The sequence below is a fragment of the Pristis pectinata genome, chromosome 44 (assembly GCF_009764475.1).
Source record: "Pristis pectinata isolate sPriPec2 chromosome 44, sPriPec2.1.pri, whole genome shotgun sequence".
NCBI lineage: Eukaryota > Metazoa > Chordata > Chondrichthyes > Rhinopristiformes > Pristidae > Pristis > Pristis pectinata.
The window spans coordinates 1,459,857-1,477,580 of NC_067447.1; the positions used below are offsets into that span (position 1 = coordinate 1,459,857).

Here is a 17,724-nt window from a genome sequence, read left to right on the forward strand (position 1 = left end):
ACCTGTGTTTGCCTGTACTGCTGCCGCAAAACAACACATTTCACGTCATGTCAATGATAATACACCGGATTTTAATGTAAATCTCAGGATGTCCTCTACTGCGCCCTTTTTAAACTCGTGGAGAGTTTTTGCAACATACTTCAAAAAGTTAAAATCTTTTTTTTTGAGGAATACATCTACTGAAATCCATCAATGAAATGACAAATCTTGAAAGTAATTCGCTATGTTTCTCGTGTTAGGTGTGGTTATAACCCCTATGATATAAATCCAGCGCCTGAATACGGATTTGAACCCTGGACCCTGAGATTAAAAGACTGATGCTCTACCGACTGAGCTACCCAGGCTCTGGGGCCCCCACCTCACACCGCGCCCTCTGCTGTCTGACTAACCCCTTACAATGTGTGTGTGTGTGTGCGAGCGCGTGTGTGTGTGTCAGTGAGAGTGTGTCTGTCTATGTGAGTATGTCAGAGTGTCTGTGTGTGTGCCTATGTGTGTGTGTTGTGTGTGTATGTGTGTTGTGATTTTGTGTGTGTTGTGTATGTGTTTTTTTTGTGTGTTCGGTGCGTGTGTGCTGTGTGCCTGTACGTGTCTTGTCTGTGTGTGTTGCTTGTGAGAAACACACAGAAAGCACAGAACGCACTCACAGACTAACACACACAGAGCACATATCCACACATATAATGACACCAACACACACACACACACACACACACACACACACACACACACACACACACACACACACAGTCAGAAGACACACACACAATAGCGGTGTAGCAGGGCATGAGAGGGTGCGCTGCGCAGCAGGTACCCCAGAGCCTGGGTAGCTCAATCGGTAGAGCAGCAGACTTTTAATCTGAGGATCCAGGGTTCAAGTCCCTGTTCAGGCGCTGACTTTATGTCACAGGGTTTACACCCGCACTAATGCCGACACCAGACAAGTCTCTGATCTCGTTCAACGATTCTCATTTTATTGATGGTTATTAATAGATGTCCCCGAAAAAAACTAACTTTAACTTTTTGAAATAATTTTGTTGTACGATCCCTCTATGAATGTATAAACAGCGCAGGGGAGGGATGTGCTGAGACCGACACCAGGATCAGGTTGATCAGTGCTGTGGGGAACACCCCCACACTTGCTGCCCATGGGTCGTCCACCTGATTCACCAAGTCTCCTCCTCCCTGCACAGACGCTGCCCGACCTGCTGAGTGTTTCCAGTCCCCTCCTGGTTATGGTTCAGAAGTCCGGCCCCTGCAGTGTTCAGCATCTGACGTTGGCCCCCGTTCCCTCAGACGACAGATCTCCCTGAGACACATTGACTGCAGTGTCCTGGCCCACATCTCCCCACACCCTCCCCCTCCCCTCCACTTTCCCGGGGCACATCTACACTCAGTGGTCTCAGTGAATCCGTTCTTCAATCCTCTTTGTTCATCCTTCTGTGTAATTCGGTGCATTAGGTCGGCGTTAAACAGCTGGTGTCAAAGTGTCTGTTTAAACTACAACCCTGCGTTCGAGAATGCGCGAAATAGGAACCTCAGCACATCTCTCTCCTGTGGTCTTTTGTGGAGATATTTAAGAACATAACTATTGAAAAACTATAAAAATCGTTTTGAAGATCATATGTACGAAAAGAGATAATTAAGAAGATCTCAGAATTCTTCAACAGGATCAGCTTTGCTGCTGGCGTGAGGCCTGTGACAGAAAGTCAGCGCCTGAACAGGGACTTGAACCCTAGACCCTCAGATTAAAAGTCGGATGCTCTACCGACTGAGCTACCCAGGCACTGTGGTACCTGCTGCCAAGCGCGTCCTCTGCTGTCTGCCAAACTCTCCTGTTCTGCGTTCTCTCTCTCTCTGTCTCTGTCTCTGTCTCTGTCTCTCTATCTCTCTCGCTCTGTGTTCGGTGTGTGTGATGTGTGTTAGTGTGTGTGTGTTGTGTTTTCTGTGTACCTGTTCTGTGACTTTCAGACTCACACTCACTCACACACCGACACGGGGAATCACACACAGGGAACACACACACAGAACACAGAGACTCACACCCAGAGCGCGCGCTCGCGCGCACGCACACGCACACGCACACACACCCAGAGCACACACACTCTCACACACACTTGGTGCAGCAGGTTCTTCAGCCAGCAGAGGACGCGCTGGGCAGCAGGTACCCCAGAGCCTGGGTAGCTCAGTCGGGAGAGCATCAGACTTTTAATCTGAGGGTCCAGGGTTCAAGTCACTGTTCACGCGCTCACTTTACGCACTCAACGCCAGAAACAGCTCTGATCTCGTTCAAGGACTCTCCTCTTATTGATGGATTTTAATAGGTAAGTCCCCGATAAAAGTAACTTCAACTTTTTGAAATAGTTTTGTTGTACAGACTCTCTCTAAATGTATAAAGAGCGCAGGGGAGGGATGTGCTGAGACCGACACCAGGATCAGGTTGATCAGAGTTGTGGGGAACACCCCCACACTTGCTGCCCATGGGTCGTCCACCTGATTCACCAAGGCTCCTCCTCCCTTCACAGACGCTGCCCGACCTGTTGAGTGGTTCCAGTCCCCTCCTGGTTATGGTTCAGAACTCCGGCCCCTACAGTTGTTCAGTGTCTGACTCCCCCCCGTTCCCTCAGCCGACAGATCTCCCTGGGGCACAGTGACTGCAGTATCCTGGCCCACATCATCCATCCCCTCCCCGTCCCCTCCAAAGTCCCGGGGCACATCTACACTCCGGGCTCTCAGTGAGTCCGTTCTTCCAACGCGCGTTGTTCATTATTCTGTGTAATTCGGTGCATTGAGTCGGCGCTAAACAGCCGGTGTCTCGGTGTCCGTTTAGACCACGGTCCTGCGGTCGGGAATGCGCTAAATAGAAACCTCAGCCCATCTCCCCCTTGCGTCCTTTGTAATTCGTACAGAGATTTAAATACATCATTACTGCAAAGCAATAAAAATGACTTTTTAAGAACATATCTCGAAAAAGAAATAATTAAGGATTAAGAAGAGATTAAAGAGAATTAAGAGATTAAAAAGGAGCAGGTACTTGAATCTAGAGATTGAAAAGGAGGAGGTACTTGATGCTAGAGATTAAAAAGGAGGTAGAATTAAGGTAGATAAATCCCCAGGGTCTGACAAGATATTTCCTCGGACCTTGAGAGAGACTAGTGTCGGGATTGCAGCGGCCCTGGCAGATATATTTAAAATGTCCTTCGCCACGGGTGCGGTGCCATAGAACTGGAGGATAGCTCATGTTGTTCCATTGTTTAAGGAAGGATCGAAGAATAAGCACAGTTAATTTCAGGCTGGTGAGCCTGACATCAGTAGTGGGTAAACTATTGGAAGGTGTTCTGAGAGCTAGGGCATATAAGTATTTGGATAGCAAGGGTTGATTAAGGATAGTCAGCATGGCTTTGTGCGTGGTAGATCGTGTTTCACGAATCTTGTGGAATTTTTTGAGGAGGTCACTAAGAAAGTAGATGAAGGAAAGGCTGTGGATGTTGTCTACGTGAACTTTAGTAAGGCATTTGACAAGGTCCCACATGGGAGATTAGTTCAGAAGGTTCAGTCAATGGGTATCCATGGTAAGGTTGTAAACTGGATTCGAAATTGGCTGAGTGGCAGAAGACACAGTGTGGTTGTGGATGATTGTTTCTGAGATTGGAGGCCTGTGATTAGTGATGTACCTCAGGGATCTGTGCTGAGGCCATTGTTGTTTGTTGTATATATCAACGATCTAGACAATAATGTGGTAAATTGGATTAGTAAATTCGCGGTTGACACTAAGTTTGGAGGTGTGGCGGACAGTGAGGAAGGCTTTCAAAGCTTGCAGAGGGATCTGGACCAAATGGGAAAATGGTCCAGAAAATGGCAGGTGGAATTTAATGCAGACAAGTGTGAGGTGTTGCATTTTGGAAGGACAAATCAAGGGAGGACATACACAGTAAATGGTAGGGCACTGAAGAGTGCGAAGGAACAGAGGGATCTGGGAGTTCAGATACATAATTCCCTGAAAGTAGAGTCACAGGTAGACAGGGTTGTAAAAAAGGCTTTTGGAATCCTGGCATTCATAAATCAAAGTATTGAGTATAGGAGTTAGAATGTTTTGGTGAGGTTGTCTAAGTCATTGGTGAGACCAAATTTAGAATATTGTGTGCAGTTCTGGTCGCCGAACTACAGGAAGGATGTCAGTAAGATTGAAAGAGTGCAGAGGAGATTTACTAGAATGTTGCCGGGTCTTCAGGAGTTGAGGTACAGGGAAAGATTGAGCACGTTAGGACTTTATTCCTTGAAGCGTAGATGAAGGAGGGGAGATACGATAGAGGTTTACAAAATTATGAGAGGTATAGACAGAGTAAATGCGCGTAGGCCCTTCCCACCTAGATTAGGAGAGATAAGTACGAGAGGACATGGATTTAGGGTGAAAGGGGAAAGTTTTCGGGGGAACCTCTTCACTCAAAGAGTGGTGGGAGTGTGGAATGGACTAACATCTGACGTGGTAAATGCGGGCTCTCTCTTAACTTTTAAGAGTAAATTGGATAGGTACATGGACGGAGAGATCTGGAGGGGTATGTGCTGCGGCAGGTAAATGGGACTGGCAGAATAATATTTCGGCACAGACTAGAAGGGCAGAATGGCCTGTTCTCTGTGCTGTAGTTTTCTATGGTTCTGTCGTTCTAAGAGGACCTCAGAATTCCTGAACAGGTCAGCTTTGCTGCTGGCGTTGAGTGCGGGTGTGAAGCCTGTGACATAAAGTCAGCGCCTGAACAGGGACTTGAACCCTGGACCCTCAGATTAAAAGTCTGATGCTCTACCGACTGAGATACCCAGGCTCTGGGGTACCTGCTTCCCGGCGCACCCTCTGTGTCTGAATAACCTGCTGCACCAAGTGCGTGTGAGTGTGAGTGTGGGTGTGTGTGTGTGTGTGTGTGTATTCCGTGTGTATGTGCTGTGTATTAGTGTGTGTGTGCTGTGCTTTCTGTGTACGTGTTCTGTGACTTTCAGACTCACACACAGACACTCACACACAGACACACGCAGGGAACACGCACACAGAACGCACACACAGAACAGACACGCACAGAACACAGAGACTCACACACAGAGCACACAGACTCTCCCACAGACACACACAGAGTGACACACACATAACACACACAGAGGACACTCACACTCACACACACTTAGTGCAGCAGGTTATTCAGACAGCAGAGGGCGCGCTGGGCAGCAGGTACCCCAGGGCCTGGGTAGCTCAGTCGGTAGAGCATCAGACTTTTAATCTGAGGGTCCGGGGTTCAAGTCCCTGTTCAGGCGCTGACTTTATGTCACAGGCTTTACACCCGCACTCAATGCCAGACACATCTCTGATCTCGTTCAAGGACTCTCCTCTTTTTGATGGTTTTTAATAGATGTCCCCGACAAAAGTAACTTCAACATTTTGAAATAGTTTTGTTGTATAAACTCTCTATGAATGTATAAAGAGCGCAGGGGAGGGATATGCTGAGACCGACACCAGTATCAGGTTGATCAGTGCTGTGGGGAACACCCCCACACTTGTTGTGCTTGGGTCGTCCACTTGATTCAGCAAGTTTCCTCCTCCCTACACAGACGCTGCCCAACCTGCTGAGTGTTTCCAGTCCCCTCCTGGTTATGGTTCAGAACTCCGGCCCCTGGAGTTGTTTAATGTCTGACGTTTCCCCCCGTTCCTTCAGCCGACAGATCTCCCCGGGACACACTGACTGCAGTGTCCTGGCCCACATCTCCAAAGCCCCTCCCCCTCCCCTCCACAGTCCCGGGGCACATCTGAACTCCCGGGTGTCAGTGATTCCGTTCTTCAACCCGCGTTGTTCATCGTTCTGTGTAATTCGGTTCATTGGGTCGGGGTAAACAGCCGGTGTCTCGGTGTCCGTTGAAACCACAGTCCAACGGTACGGAATGCGCTAAATAGAAAGCTCAGCACATCTCCCCCTTGCGCCCTTTATAATTCGTCGCGAGATTTAACAACATCACTGCTGAAAAACTATAAACATGACTTTTTAGGAACATATGTATGAAAAGAAATAATTAAGAAGGATTAAAAACAGATTAAAAAGGAGGAGGCACTTGATGCTGGAGACTTAGAAGGAGGAGGCTCTTGATGCTCTACCAAACATTTACGCAGATAAATCCCCAGGGCCTGACAAGATATTTCCTCGGACCTTGAGTGAGACTTGTGTAGAAATTGTAGGGGCCCTGGCAGATATATTTAAAATGTCCTGCGCCACGGGTGCGGTGCCACAGGACTGGAGGATGGCTCACGTTGTTTCATTGTTTGAGAAAGGCTCGAAGAGTAAACCAGGTAATTACAGGCCAGTAAACCTGACATTAGTAGTGGGTAAATTATTGGAAGGTGCTCTGAGAGTTAGAACATATAAATATTTGGACAGCCAAAGGTTGATTAAGGATAGTCAGCATGGCTTTGTGCGTGGTAGATCGTGTTTCACGAATCTTGTGGAGTTTTTTGAGGAGGTCACTAGTAGATGAAGCAAAGGCTGTGGATGTTGTCTACATGGACTTTAGTAAGGCCTTTGACACGGTCCCACATGGGAGATTAGTTCAGAAGGTTCAGTCAATGGGTGTCCATGGTAAGGTTGTAAACTGTATTCGAAATTGGCCGAGTGGGAGAAGACAGAGAGTGGTTGTGGATGGTTGTTCCTCAGATTGGAGGCCCGTGACTAGCGGTGTTCCTCAGGGATCTGTGTTGGGGCCATTGTTGTTTGCTATTTATATCAATGATCTAGACGATAATGTGGTAAATTGGATGAGTAAGCTTGCGGTTGACACTAAGTTTGGAGGTGTGGTGGGTAGCGAGGAAGGCTTTCAAAGCTTGCAGAGGGATCTGGACCCAATGGAAAAATGGTCCAGAAAATGGCAGATGAATTTAATGCAGACAAGTGTGAGGTGTTGCATTTTGGAAGGAGGAATCAAGGGAGGACATACACAGTAAATGGTAGTGCACCGAGGAGTGCGGAGGAACAGAGGGATCTGGGAGTTCAGATACATAATTCCCTGAAAGTAGAGTCACAGGTAGACAGGGTTGTAAAAAGGCTTTTGGTATCCTGGCATTTATAAATCAAAGTATTAAGTATAGGTGTTGGGATGTTATGGTGAGGTTGTATAAATCATTGGTGAGACCAAATTTAGAATATTGTGTGCAGTTCTGGTCGCCGAACTACAGGAAGGATGTCAGTAAGATTGAAAGAGTGCAGAGGAGATTTACTAGAATGTTGCCGGGTCTTCAGGAGTTGAGTTACAAGGAAAGATTGAGCACGTTAGGACTTTATTCCTTGGAGTGGAGAAGACTGAGGGGAGATATGATAGAGGTTTACAAAATTACGTCGGGTGTAGACAGTGTTAATGAGAGAAGGCTCTTTCCACCCAGATTAGGAGAGATAAGTACGAGAGGACATGGCTTTAGGGTGAAAGGGGAAAGGTTTAGGGGAACATTAGAGGGAACTTCTTCACTCAGTGTGTGGTAGGTATGGAACGGGCTGCCATCTGATGCAGTAAATGCGGGCTTGCTCTTAAGTTTTAAGAGTAAGTTGGATAGATACATGGACGGAAGAGGTCTGGAGGCGTATGGGCTCTGGGCAGGTAAATGGGACTAGCTGAATAATGTTTCAGCACAGACTAGAAGGGCCTGTTCTCTGTGCTGTAATTTTCTATGGCTTTAGGAAGACCTCAGAATTCCTGAACAGGACCATATTTGCTGCTGACGTTGTGTGCCGGTGTGAAGCTTGTGACATAAAGTCAGCGCCTGAACAGGGACTTGAACCCTGGACCCTCAGATTAAAAGTCTGATGCTCTACCAACTAAGCTCCCCAGGCTCTGGGGTACCTGCTGCTCAGCGCGCCTTGTGCTGTCTGAATAACCTGCTGCACCAAGTGTGTGTGAGTTTGAGTGTCCTCTGTGTGTGTTATGTGTGTGTGAGTGTGTGTGTGTGTCTGTGGGAGTGTCTGTGTGCTCTGTGTGTGAGTCTCTGTGTTCTGTGCGTGTGTGTTCTGTGTGTGCGTTCTGTGTGCGTGTCCCCTGCGTGTGTCTGTGTGTGTGTGTCTGTGTGTGAGTCTGAAAGTCACAGAACATGTACACAGAAAGCACAACACACACACACTAATACACAGCACATACACACAGAATATACACACACACACACACACACACACACACACACACACACACACACACACACACACACACACACACACACACACACATAGTACAGCAGGTTATTCAGACAGCAGAGGGCGCGCTGGGCAGCAGGTGCCCCAGAGCCTGGGTAGCTCAGTCGGTAGAGCATCAGACTTTTAATCTGAGGGTCCAGGGTTCAAGTCCCTGTTCAGGCGCTGACGTTATGTGACTGGCTTCACACCCGCACTCAACTCCAGCAGCAAAACTGATTCTGTTCAGAAATTCTGAGGTCCTCTTAGAACCATAGAAAACTACAGCACAGAGAACGGGCCATTCTGCCCTTCTAGTCTGTGTCGAAATATTACTCTGCTAGTCCCATTTACATGCACCCAGCCATGATCTCTCCTGTCCATGTATTTATCCAAAGTGAAGAGAGAGCCCGCATTTACCATGTCAGATGTTAGTCCATTCCACACTCCCACCACTCTTTGAGTGAAGAAGTTCCCCCTAATGTTCCTCCGAAAACTTTCCCCTTTCACCCTAAAGCCATGTCCTCTCGTACTTATCTCTCCTAATCTAGGTGTGAAGGGCCTACGCGCATTTACTCTGTCTAGACCCCTCAGCATTTTGTAAACCTCTATCGTATCTCCCCTCCTTCATCTACGCTTCAAGGAATAAAGTCCTAACGTGCTCAATCTTTCCCTGTACCTCAACTCCTGAAGACCCGGCAACATTCTAGTAAATCTCCTCTGCACTCTTTCAATCTTACTGACATCCTTCCTGTAGTTCGGCGACCAGAACTGCACACAATATTCTAAATTTGGTCTCACCAATGACTTAGACAACCTCACCAAAACATTCTAACTCCTATACTCAATACTTTGATTTATGAATGCCAGGATGCCAAAAGCCTTTGTGACAACCCTGTCTACCTGTGACTCTACTTTCAGGGAATTATGTATCTGAACTCCCAGATCCCTCTGTTCCTCCTCACTCCTCAGTGCCCTACCATTTACTGTGTATGTCCTACCTTGATTTGTCCTTCCAAAATGCAACACCTCACACTTGTCTGCATTAAATTCATCTGCCATTTTCTGGACCATTTTTCCATTGGGTCCAGATCCCTCTGCGATCTTTGAAAGCCTTCCTCGCTGTCTACTACACCTCCAATCTTAGTGTCATCCGCAAACTTCCTAATCCAATTTACCACATTATCTTCCAGATCATTGATAGGTACAACAAACAGAAATGGCCTCAACACAGATCCCTGAGGCACAGCACTAGTCACAGGCCTCCTGTCTTCTCCCAATCGGCCAATTTAGAATCCAGTTTACAACCTTACCATGGACACCCATTGACTGAACCTTCTGAACTAATCTCCCATGTGGGATCTTGTCAAAGGCCTTTCTAAGGTCCATGTAGACAACATCCACAGCCTTTGCTTCATCTACGTTCTTTGTGACCTCCTCAAAAAACTCCACAAGAGTCGTGAAACACGATCTACCACGCACAAAGCCATGCTGACTATCCTTAATCAACCCTTGCTATCCAAATACTTATATGTCCTAACTCTCAGAACAGATTCCAATGATATACCCACTACTGATGTCAGGCTCACTGGCCTGAAATTAACTGTGTTTACTCTTCGAGCCTTTCTCAAACAATGGAACAACATGAGCTATCCTCCAGTTCTATGGCACAGCACCCGTGGCGAAGGACATTTTAATTATATCTGCCAGGGCCGCTGCAATTCCGACACTAGTCTCTCTCAAGGTCCGAGGAAATATCTTGTCAGACCCTGGGGATTTATCTACCTTAATTCTACCTCCTTTATAATCTCTAGCATCAAGTACCTCCTCCATTTGAATCTCTAGCATCAACTACCTCCATCTTTTTAATCTCTAGCATCAAGTACCTCCTCTTTTTTAACATCAAGTATCTCCTCCTTTTCAATCTCTAGCATCAACCACCTCCACCTTTTTAATCTCTAGCATCAAGTACGTACACCTTTTTAATCTCTAGCATCAGGTACCTCCTCCTTTTTAAACTCTAGCATCAAGTACCTCCTCCTTTTTATCTCTAGGTTCAAGTACCTCCTCCTTTTTAATCTCTAGCATCAAGTACCTCCTCCTTTTTAATCTCTTAATTCTCTTTAATCTTAATCCTTAATTATTTCTTTTGCTAGATATGTTCTTAAAAAGTCATTTTTATTGCTTTGCAGTAATGATGTATTTAAATCTCTGTACGAATTACAAAGGACGCAAGGGGGAGATGGGCTGAGGTTTCTATTTAGCGCATTACCGACCGCAGGACCGTGGTCTAAACGGACACCGAGACACCGGATGTTTAACGCCGACTCAATGCACCGAATTACACAGAAGGATGAACAACGCGGGTTGAAGAACTTTCTCACTGAGCCGGGAGTGTAGATGTGCCCCGGGACTGTGGAGGGGAGGGGGAGGGGGGAGATGTGGGCCAGGACACTGCAGTCAATGTGTCCCAGGGAGATCTGTCGGCTGAGGGAACTCGGGTAACGTCAGACGCTGAACAACTGTAGGGGCCGGACTTCTGAACCATAACTTGGAGGAGACTGGAAACACTCAGCAGGTCGGGCAGCGTCTGTGGAGGGAGGAGGAGCCTTGGTGAATCAGGTGGACGACCCATGGACAGCAAGTATGGGGGTGTTCCCCACAACTCTGATCAACCTGATCCTGGTGTCGGTCTCAGCACATCCCTCCCCTGCGCTCTTTATACATTCAGAGAGAGTTTGTACAACAAAACTATTTCAAAAAGTTGAAGTTACTTTTATTTGGGACTTACCTATTAAAATCCAGCAATAAGAGGAGAGTCCTTGAACGAGATCAGAAATGTGTCTGGCGTTGAGTGCGGGTGTTAACCCTGTGACATGAAGTCAGCGCCTGAACAGGAACTTGAACCCTGGATCCTCAGATTAAAAGTCTGATGCTCTGCCGACTGAGCTACCCAGGCTCTGGGGTACCTGCTGCCAAGCGCGTCGTCTGCTGGCTGAAGAACCTACTACACCAAGTGTGTGTGAGTGTGTGTGTGTGTTTGTGTGTGTGTGTTCTGTATATGTGTTCCCTGTGTGCTATTCTGCCTGTCTGTGTGTGAGTGAGTGCGAGTCTGAAAGTCACAGAACAGGTACACAGTAAACACAACACACATACACTGAACACACAGCACACATACACACCGAACACAGAGAGAGAGAGAGAGAGAGAGAGAGAGAGAGAGAGAGAGAGAGAGAGAACACGCAGTACAGGAGGATTAGTCAGACAGCAGAGGGTACGCTGGGGAGCAGGTACCCTAGAACCTGGGTAGCTCAGTCAGTAGAGCATCGGACATTTAATCTGAGGGTCCAGGGTTCAAGTCCCTGTTCAGGCGCTGACTTTATGTCACAGGGTTTACACCCGCGCTCAACGCCAGGCACATCTCTGAAATAGTTTTGTTGTAGCAACTCTCTCTGAATGTATAAAGAGCGCAGGGGAGGGATGTGCTGAGACCCACACCAGGATCAGGTTGATCAGAGCTGTGGGGAACACCCCCACACTTGCTGTGCTTGGGTCGTCCACCTGATTCACCAAGTCTCCTCCTCCCTGCCCAGACGCTGCCCGACCTGCTGAGTGTTTCCAGTCCCTTCCTGGTTATGGTTCAGATCTACGGCACCTGCAGTTGTTCAGTGTCTGACTCCCCCCGTTCCCTCAGCCGACAGATCTCCCTGGGACACATTGACTGCAGTGTCCTGGCCCACATCATCCATCCCCTCCACAGTCCCGGGGCACATCTACACTTTCGGGTCTCAGTGAGTCCGTTCTTCAACTCGCGTTGTTTATCCTTCTGTGTAATTCGGTGCTTTGGGTCGGCGTTAAACAGCCGATATCTCGTTGTCCGTTTAAACCAATGTCCTACGGTCGGGAATGCGCTAAATAGAAACCTCAGCACATCTCCCCCTTCCGCCTTCTGTAATGCGTAGAGATTTCACCACATCACTACTGAAAACAATAAAAATGACTTTTAAGAACATATTTATTAAGCGAAATAACTAAGAATACCTTAGAATTCTTCAACAGGGTTAGGATTGCTGTTGTTGTTGAGTGCGGGTGTGAAGCGTGCGACAGAAAGTCAGCGCCTGAACAGGGACTTGAACCCCGGACCCTCAGATTAAAAGTCTGATGCTCTACCGACTGAGCTCCCCAGGCTCTGGGTACCTGCTGCCCAGCGCGCCCTCTGCTGTCTGACTAACCCCGCTACACTGCGTGTGTTCTCTCTCTCTCTCCCTCTTTCTCTCCCTCTCCCGTCTGTGTGTGTGTGTTTCTGTGTGTTGTGTATCTGTATGTGTTTTATTCTGTGGGTATATGTTCCGTGTGTGAATGTGTGTTCTTTCTGTGTGTATATGTTGTGTGTGTGTTCTGTATGAACTGCGTGTTTGTGTGTGTGTGTGCTGTGCTTTCTGTGTGTGTTTTCTGTGAGTTTCAGAAACCCTCCACAGACATATACAATCACACACAGGGAACACAAACACAAAATACACACACACACACACACACACACACCCACACACACACAAAATACACACACACACACACACACACACAGTGTGGAGGGTTTAGTCGGACAGCAGAGGCCGGGCTGGGCAGAAGGTACCCCCGAGCCTGGGTAGCTCAGTCGGTAGAGCATCAGACTTTTAATCTGAGGGTCCAGGGTTCAAGTCCCTGTTCAGGCGCTGACGTTCTGTCACACGCTTTACACCCGCATTTAATTTGTTCTTGTGTAGAAAGTTGATCACGTTGAATATTTTTGAGTGTATAATTTAAAACATATTCTCAATAAGATTGCACATTTGTTAAAATAGCTGCATATTGAATGTATTTCTATTCATTCAAACAGTTATTTCCTAAACTTTTATTGACCAATTTGTCACCTTGAAAGTACTTGAATGTTGAAAGTATCCTGACCGGTTGCATGATGGTCTGGGTCGGCAATTCGAATGCGCAGGAACGTAAGAAGTTGCAGAGAGTAGTGAACTCTGCCCAATACATCACGGGCACATCCCTCCCCACCATCGGGAGTATCTACAGGAGGCGCTGCCTCAAGACGGCAACATCCATCGTCACAGATCCCCCCTATCAGGGCCGTGACATATTCTCACAGCTCCCATCGGGCAGGAGGTACAGAAGCCTGAAGTCCCCACACCACCAGGTTCAGGAACGGCTACTTACCTTCAACCGTTCTGTTCTTGAACCAACCGGCACAACCCTAATCACTGCAGTTTAGCAACACTGTGAACACTTTGCACTAAAATTGACTTTTTTGTTCTGATTATATTTCTATCTTGTAAAAGTCGTGTATAATTGAATTTTTATTTATGTTTTTCTTGCGAATGATGCTTATCTGGTATTGGTATTGGTTTATTATTGTCACTTGTACTGAGGTACAGTGAAAAACTGGTCTTGCACACCAAGTTAGAGGTGGGAAAGTTTAAAGGCAACGTGAGGGGCAAGTTTTTAACGCAGAGAGTGGTTGGTGCCTGGACTGTGTTACTGGGGGTAGTAGTGGCAGCGGGCAGCTGGGTGCGGATTGAGGCTTTTAGACAGACACATGAATATGCAGGGATGGAGGGCAGGGGTGATACACGAGAGGAAGACATTTAGTACAAATCGGCATCAAGATCGTTACAGCATTGTGGGCCGAATGGACTGTCCAGTGCTGGACTCATCTCCGATCTATGTAGGTGCGCAGGAGAGAGATGCCCTGAGATGTACATCAGAGTGTTCTCGGTGGCGAGGCCCTGGGTTAAACCGAGCACTGTAAGCCATCAACGGTCTGTGCTGGGTCGGGCCCTGAGTGAAGTCGGCGGTGGAAACAGAGCTGGGAGTTATACTGACGGCTGTAACTGAGACACCGGAGTGCCCCAGGGCTGTGGAGGTGGGAGTGAGGGAGGCGGGTAGGAATCCTTACTTGGGAGTGTTGCGCTCTGTCCCAGGTACAGCTGCTCGCCCACGGTAAAAGCAGGAAACGCTGGAAACGCTCAGCAGGTCGGGCAACGTCTGTGGAGGGAGGGGAGAGAGTCAATGATTCAGCTGGAAGATACAACGTCAGCCGTGTGGCGGTGTTCCTCCGCCAATAATGAGCCTCTCCCCAGGGCCTGGTATTTCCTTTACTAGACATGCTCTAAAAAAGAGTCATTGTTATTGGTTTTAAATAGTTCTGTTGTTAAATCTCTGTGGTGTTCCCCACAGCACCGATAAACCTGGTCCCAGAGAAACAGGGGACTACAGATGCTGGAATGTGGATGAAAGACACGGTGATGCTGGGGGAACTCAGCAGGCCAGGCAGCATCAGTGGAGAAAAGCAGGCGGTCAAAGTTTCGTTTCAGGACCCTTCCTCAGGACTAAACCTGATCCTGGTGTAGGTCTCAGCACATCCCTCCCCTGCGTCCTTTATATATTCATAGAGAGTTTGTAGAACAAAACTATTTCAAAGTGTAAAGTTACATTTATCGTGGTCATAGCTATTAAAAATCAACAATAACAGGAATCATTGAACGAGATCAGAGATTTTTCTGGCGGTGAGTGCGGTTGTAAAGCCTGTGACATAAAGTCAGCGCCTGAACAGGGACTTCAACCCTGGACCCTCAGATTAAAAGTCTGATGCTCTACCGACTGAGCTACCCAGGCTCTAGGGTACCTGCTGCACAGCCCGGCCTCTGCTGCCTGACCAACCCCCTCCTCTGCGTGTGTTTTTCTCTCTAGATCCCTCCCCTCTCTCTCTCTCTCTCTCCCCTCTGTGTGTCTCTCTCTCTCTAATTCTCCGTCTCTCACTGCCCCCCTGTGCATGTATGTGTTGGTGTGTTTCTGAGTGCTGTGCGCACACACACACACACACACACACACACACACACACACACACACACACACACACACACACACACACACACACACACACAGAAGACTGACACAGACACAGCACATACACACACGGAGGGAAAGAGACGGGGGAGAGAGTGAGAGGATAAGAGAGAGAGAAAGAGAGAGAGAGAGAGCACACGCGGTGTGGCGGGGTTAGTCAGGCAATTCTCATCAATGGGACGAGAATCCTTCAAGGAGATCACCGATTCTGAGAGTGTGTCTTCTGACTGAGTGTGTGTGATTCTCTGTGTGGATACGTTTTCTCTCTTTCTCTCTCACTGTGTTGGTCTGCGTGTGCGCTCTGTGCTTTCTGTGTGTTTCTCACACACACAACACACAGACAAAACACATACTGACACACACGGAGAGAAAGACATGGGGAAAGAGAGAGAGCACACGCAGCGTAGCGGGGTTAGTCAGGCAATTCTCATCCATAGGACGAGAATCCTTGAACAAGATCACCGAATCTGAGAGTGTTTCTTCTGACTGTGTGTGTGTGCGTCTGTGTTTATATGTGCTCTTTTTGTCAGCGCCTGAAGAGGGACTTGAACCATGGACCCTCAGATTAAAAGTCTGATGCTCTACCAACTGAGCTACCCAGGCTCTGGGATACCTGCTGCCCAGCGCGCCTTCTGCTGCCGGACTAACCCGCTGCACTGCGTATGTTATTTTTCTCTCCCTCCCTGTCTCCCTCTCTCTCTTATTCTCTCTCTCACTGCCCCCCGTGTATGTATGTGTGTATGTGTTTCTGAGTGCTGTGTGTCCCTTTTGTGCGTGCATGTGTCTGTGTATGTGTTCTGTGCATTCACACATAAATATTGAGAACACACACACACACACACACACACACACACACACACACACACACACACACACACACACACAGAGCACACATGTACAAAGGACACTGACACCCACAGACTCACACAGACACAGCATATACAGGGAGATAGACGGAGTAGGGAGAGAAAGAGAATAAGGGACAGAGAGAAAGAGAGAGATAGAGTGTGTGTGAGAGAGAGAGACAGACAGGGAAAGAGACAGATAAAACACACGCAGTGTAGCGGGTTATTCAGACAGCAATCGGCACGCTGGGCAGAAGATACCACAGAGCATGGGTAGCTCAGTCGGTAGAGCATCAGACTTTTAACCTGATGGTCTAGGGTTCAAGTCCCTGTTCAGGCGCTGGTTCAATGTCGCAGACTTCAGACGCGAACTTATCCCAACGGCGGAAACATCTCTGAGGTCTTATGAAATTTTTCTACATTCCTATTAATAATATTTGTTGCGTGTGCTCCGGAAAGTAACTTATAGTTTTGAATTAGCTGTGTTGTAAAAGCTCTACACATGTAGAGATCTACATGACGTAGATAGATACCGAGTCTAAACTGTAGGCAGTCAGAATCTCTTCTCCGGGGTAGAAATGTCAAACACCACTGCTCTTGAGGTCAGAGAGGAGAAGTTTAAAGGCGACGTGAGAGACAGATTTTTAACGCAGAGAGTGATGGGCATGGAATGGGTCACCGGGGTAGTATTGGAAACGGGAAGTTTGGTGGCGTTTAAGACAGACACATCAATATGCAGGGAATGGACGGTAAGGATGATACACAGGATGAGGACATTTAGCACAAATTGGCATCAAGATCGGCAGAGCATCGTGGGCCGAATGGCCTGTCCAGGGCTGGACTCTTCTACGTTCTATGTAGGTGCGCAGGAGAGAGATGTCCCGAGCTCTACATTAAAATGTTCTCGGTAGCGGGGACCTGGGTTAAACCGACCCCTGTAAACTATCGGTGGTCTGTGCTGGGTGAAGTCGGCGGTGGAAACAGAGCTGGGAGTTATACTGACCGCAGTAACTGAGACACCGGAGTGCCCCAGGGCTGTGGAGATGGGAGTGAGGGGGAGAGTGGGAGTCATGACTGGGAGTGTTGCTCTCTGTCCCAGGTACAGCCGCTCGTCCACGGTAAAAGCAGGAAACGCTGGAAACACTCAGAAGTTCGGGCAGCGTCTGTGGAGGGAGAAGAGAGAGTCAATGATTCATCTAGAAGACTAAACGTCAGCCGTGTGGCGGTGTTCCTCCGCCAATAATGAGCCGCTCCCCAGGACCTGGGTATTTGCTTTAGTTGGTATGTACTTAAAAGAATCATTGTATTTGTTTCTAAATAGTTATGTTGTTAAATCTCTGTGGTTTTCCCCACAGCACCGATAAACCTGGTCCCAGAGAAACAGGGGACTGCAGATGCTGGTATGTGGATGAAAGACACGATCATGCTGGAGTAACGCAGCAGGCCAGGCAGCATCAGTGGAGACAAGCAGGCGGTCAAAGTGTCGGGTACGACACCCTCCTCAGGACTAAAACTGATCCTGGTGAAGGTCTCAGCACATCCCTCCCCCACGCTCTTTACACATTCAGAGAGAGTTTGTACAACAAAAGCATTTCAAAGCGTAAAAGTTACATTTATCGGAGTCATATCTATTAAAAATCAGCAACAAGACGATAATCATTCAACGAGATCAGAGATTTTTCTCTCTATCGCTCTCCCTCTCTATCTGTTATTCTCTCTCTCACGGCCCCTCTTTGTATGTATGTGTGGGTGTGTTTCTGAGTGCTGTGTCCGCCGTTTATGCGTGCGTGTGTGTGTATGTG

The 17,724-nt window shown here is 47.8% G+C and overlaps 10 non-coding genes across 10 annotated transcripts; 4 read left to right on the top strand and 6 right to left on the bottom strand.

The window, feature by feature from the left end:
* Positions 1-817: 817 nt before the first annotated feature.
* trnak-uuu (transfer RNA lysine (anticodon UUU)) lies at positions 818-890 on the top strand. Its single transcript has one exon. It is a non-coding gene; the product is annotated as a tRNA-Lys (tRNA).
* An 820-nt stretch (positions 891-1,710) lies between these two features.
* trnak-uuu (transfer RNA lysine (anticodon UUU)) lies at positions 1,711-1,783 on the bottom strand. Its single transcript has one exon. It is a non-coding gene; the product is annotated as a tRNA-Lys (tRNA).
* Positions 1,784-4,744: 2,961 nt separating this feature from the next.
* trnak-uuu (transfer RNA lysine (anticodon UUU)) lies at positions 4,745-4,817 on the bottom strand. Its single transcript has one exon. It is a non-coding gene; the product is annotated as a tRNA-Lys (tRNA).
* Positions 4,818-5,225: 408 nt separating this feature from the next.
* On the top strand, positions 5,226-5,298 carry trnak-uuu (transfer RNA lysine (anticodon UUU)). Its single transcript has one exon. It is a non-coding gene; the product is annotated as a tRNA-Lys (tRNA).
* Positions 5,299-7,777: 2,479 nt separating this feature from the next.
* Positions 7,778-7,850, bottom strand: trnak-uuu (transfer RNA lysine (anticodon UUU)). The gene has a single exon. It is a non-coding gene; the product is annotated as a tRNA-Lys (tRNA).
* Positions 7,851-8,293: 443 nt separating this feature from the next.
* Positions 8,294-8,366, top strand: trnak-uuu (transfer RNA lysine (anticodon UUU)). The gene has a single exon. It is a non-coding gene; the product is annotated as a tRNA-Lys (tRNA).
* A 3,929-nt stretch (positions 8,367-12,295) lies between these two features.
* trnak-uuu (transfer RNA lysine (anticodon UUU)) lies at positions 12,296-12,368 on the bottom strand. Its single transcript has one exon. It is a non-coding gene; the product is annotated as a tRNA-Lys (tRNA).
* Positions 12,369-12,819: 451 nt separating this feature from the next.
* trnak-uuu (transfer RNA lysine (anticodon UUU)) lies at positions 12,820-12,892 on the top strand. The gene has a single exon. It is a non-coding gene; the product is annotated as a tRNA-Lys (tRNA).
* A 1,881-nt stretch (positions 12,893-14,773) lies between these two features.
* Positions 14,774-14,846, bottom strand: trnak-uuu (transfer RNA lysine (anticodon UUU)). The gene has a single exon. It is a non-coding gene; the product is annotated as a tRNA-Lys (tRNA).
* A 761-nt stretch (positions 14,847-15,607) lies between these two features.
* trnak-uuu (transfer RNA lysine (anticodon UUU)) lies at positions 15,608-15,680 on the bottom strand. The gene has a single exon. It is a non-coding gene; the product is annotated as a tRNA-Lys (tRNA).
* Between the last annotated feature and the right edge of the window lie 2,044 nt (positions 15,681-17,724).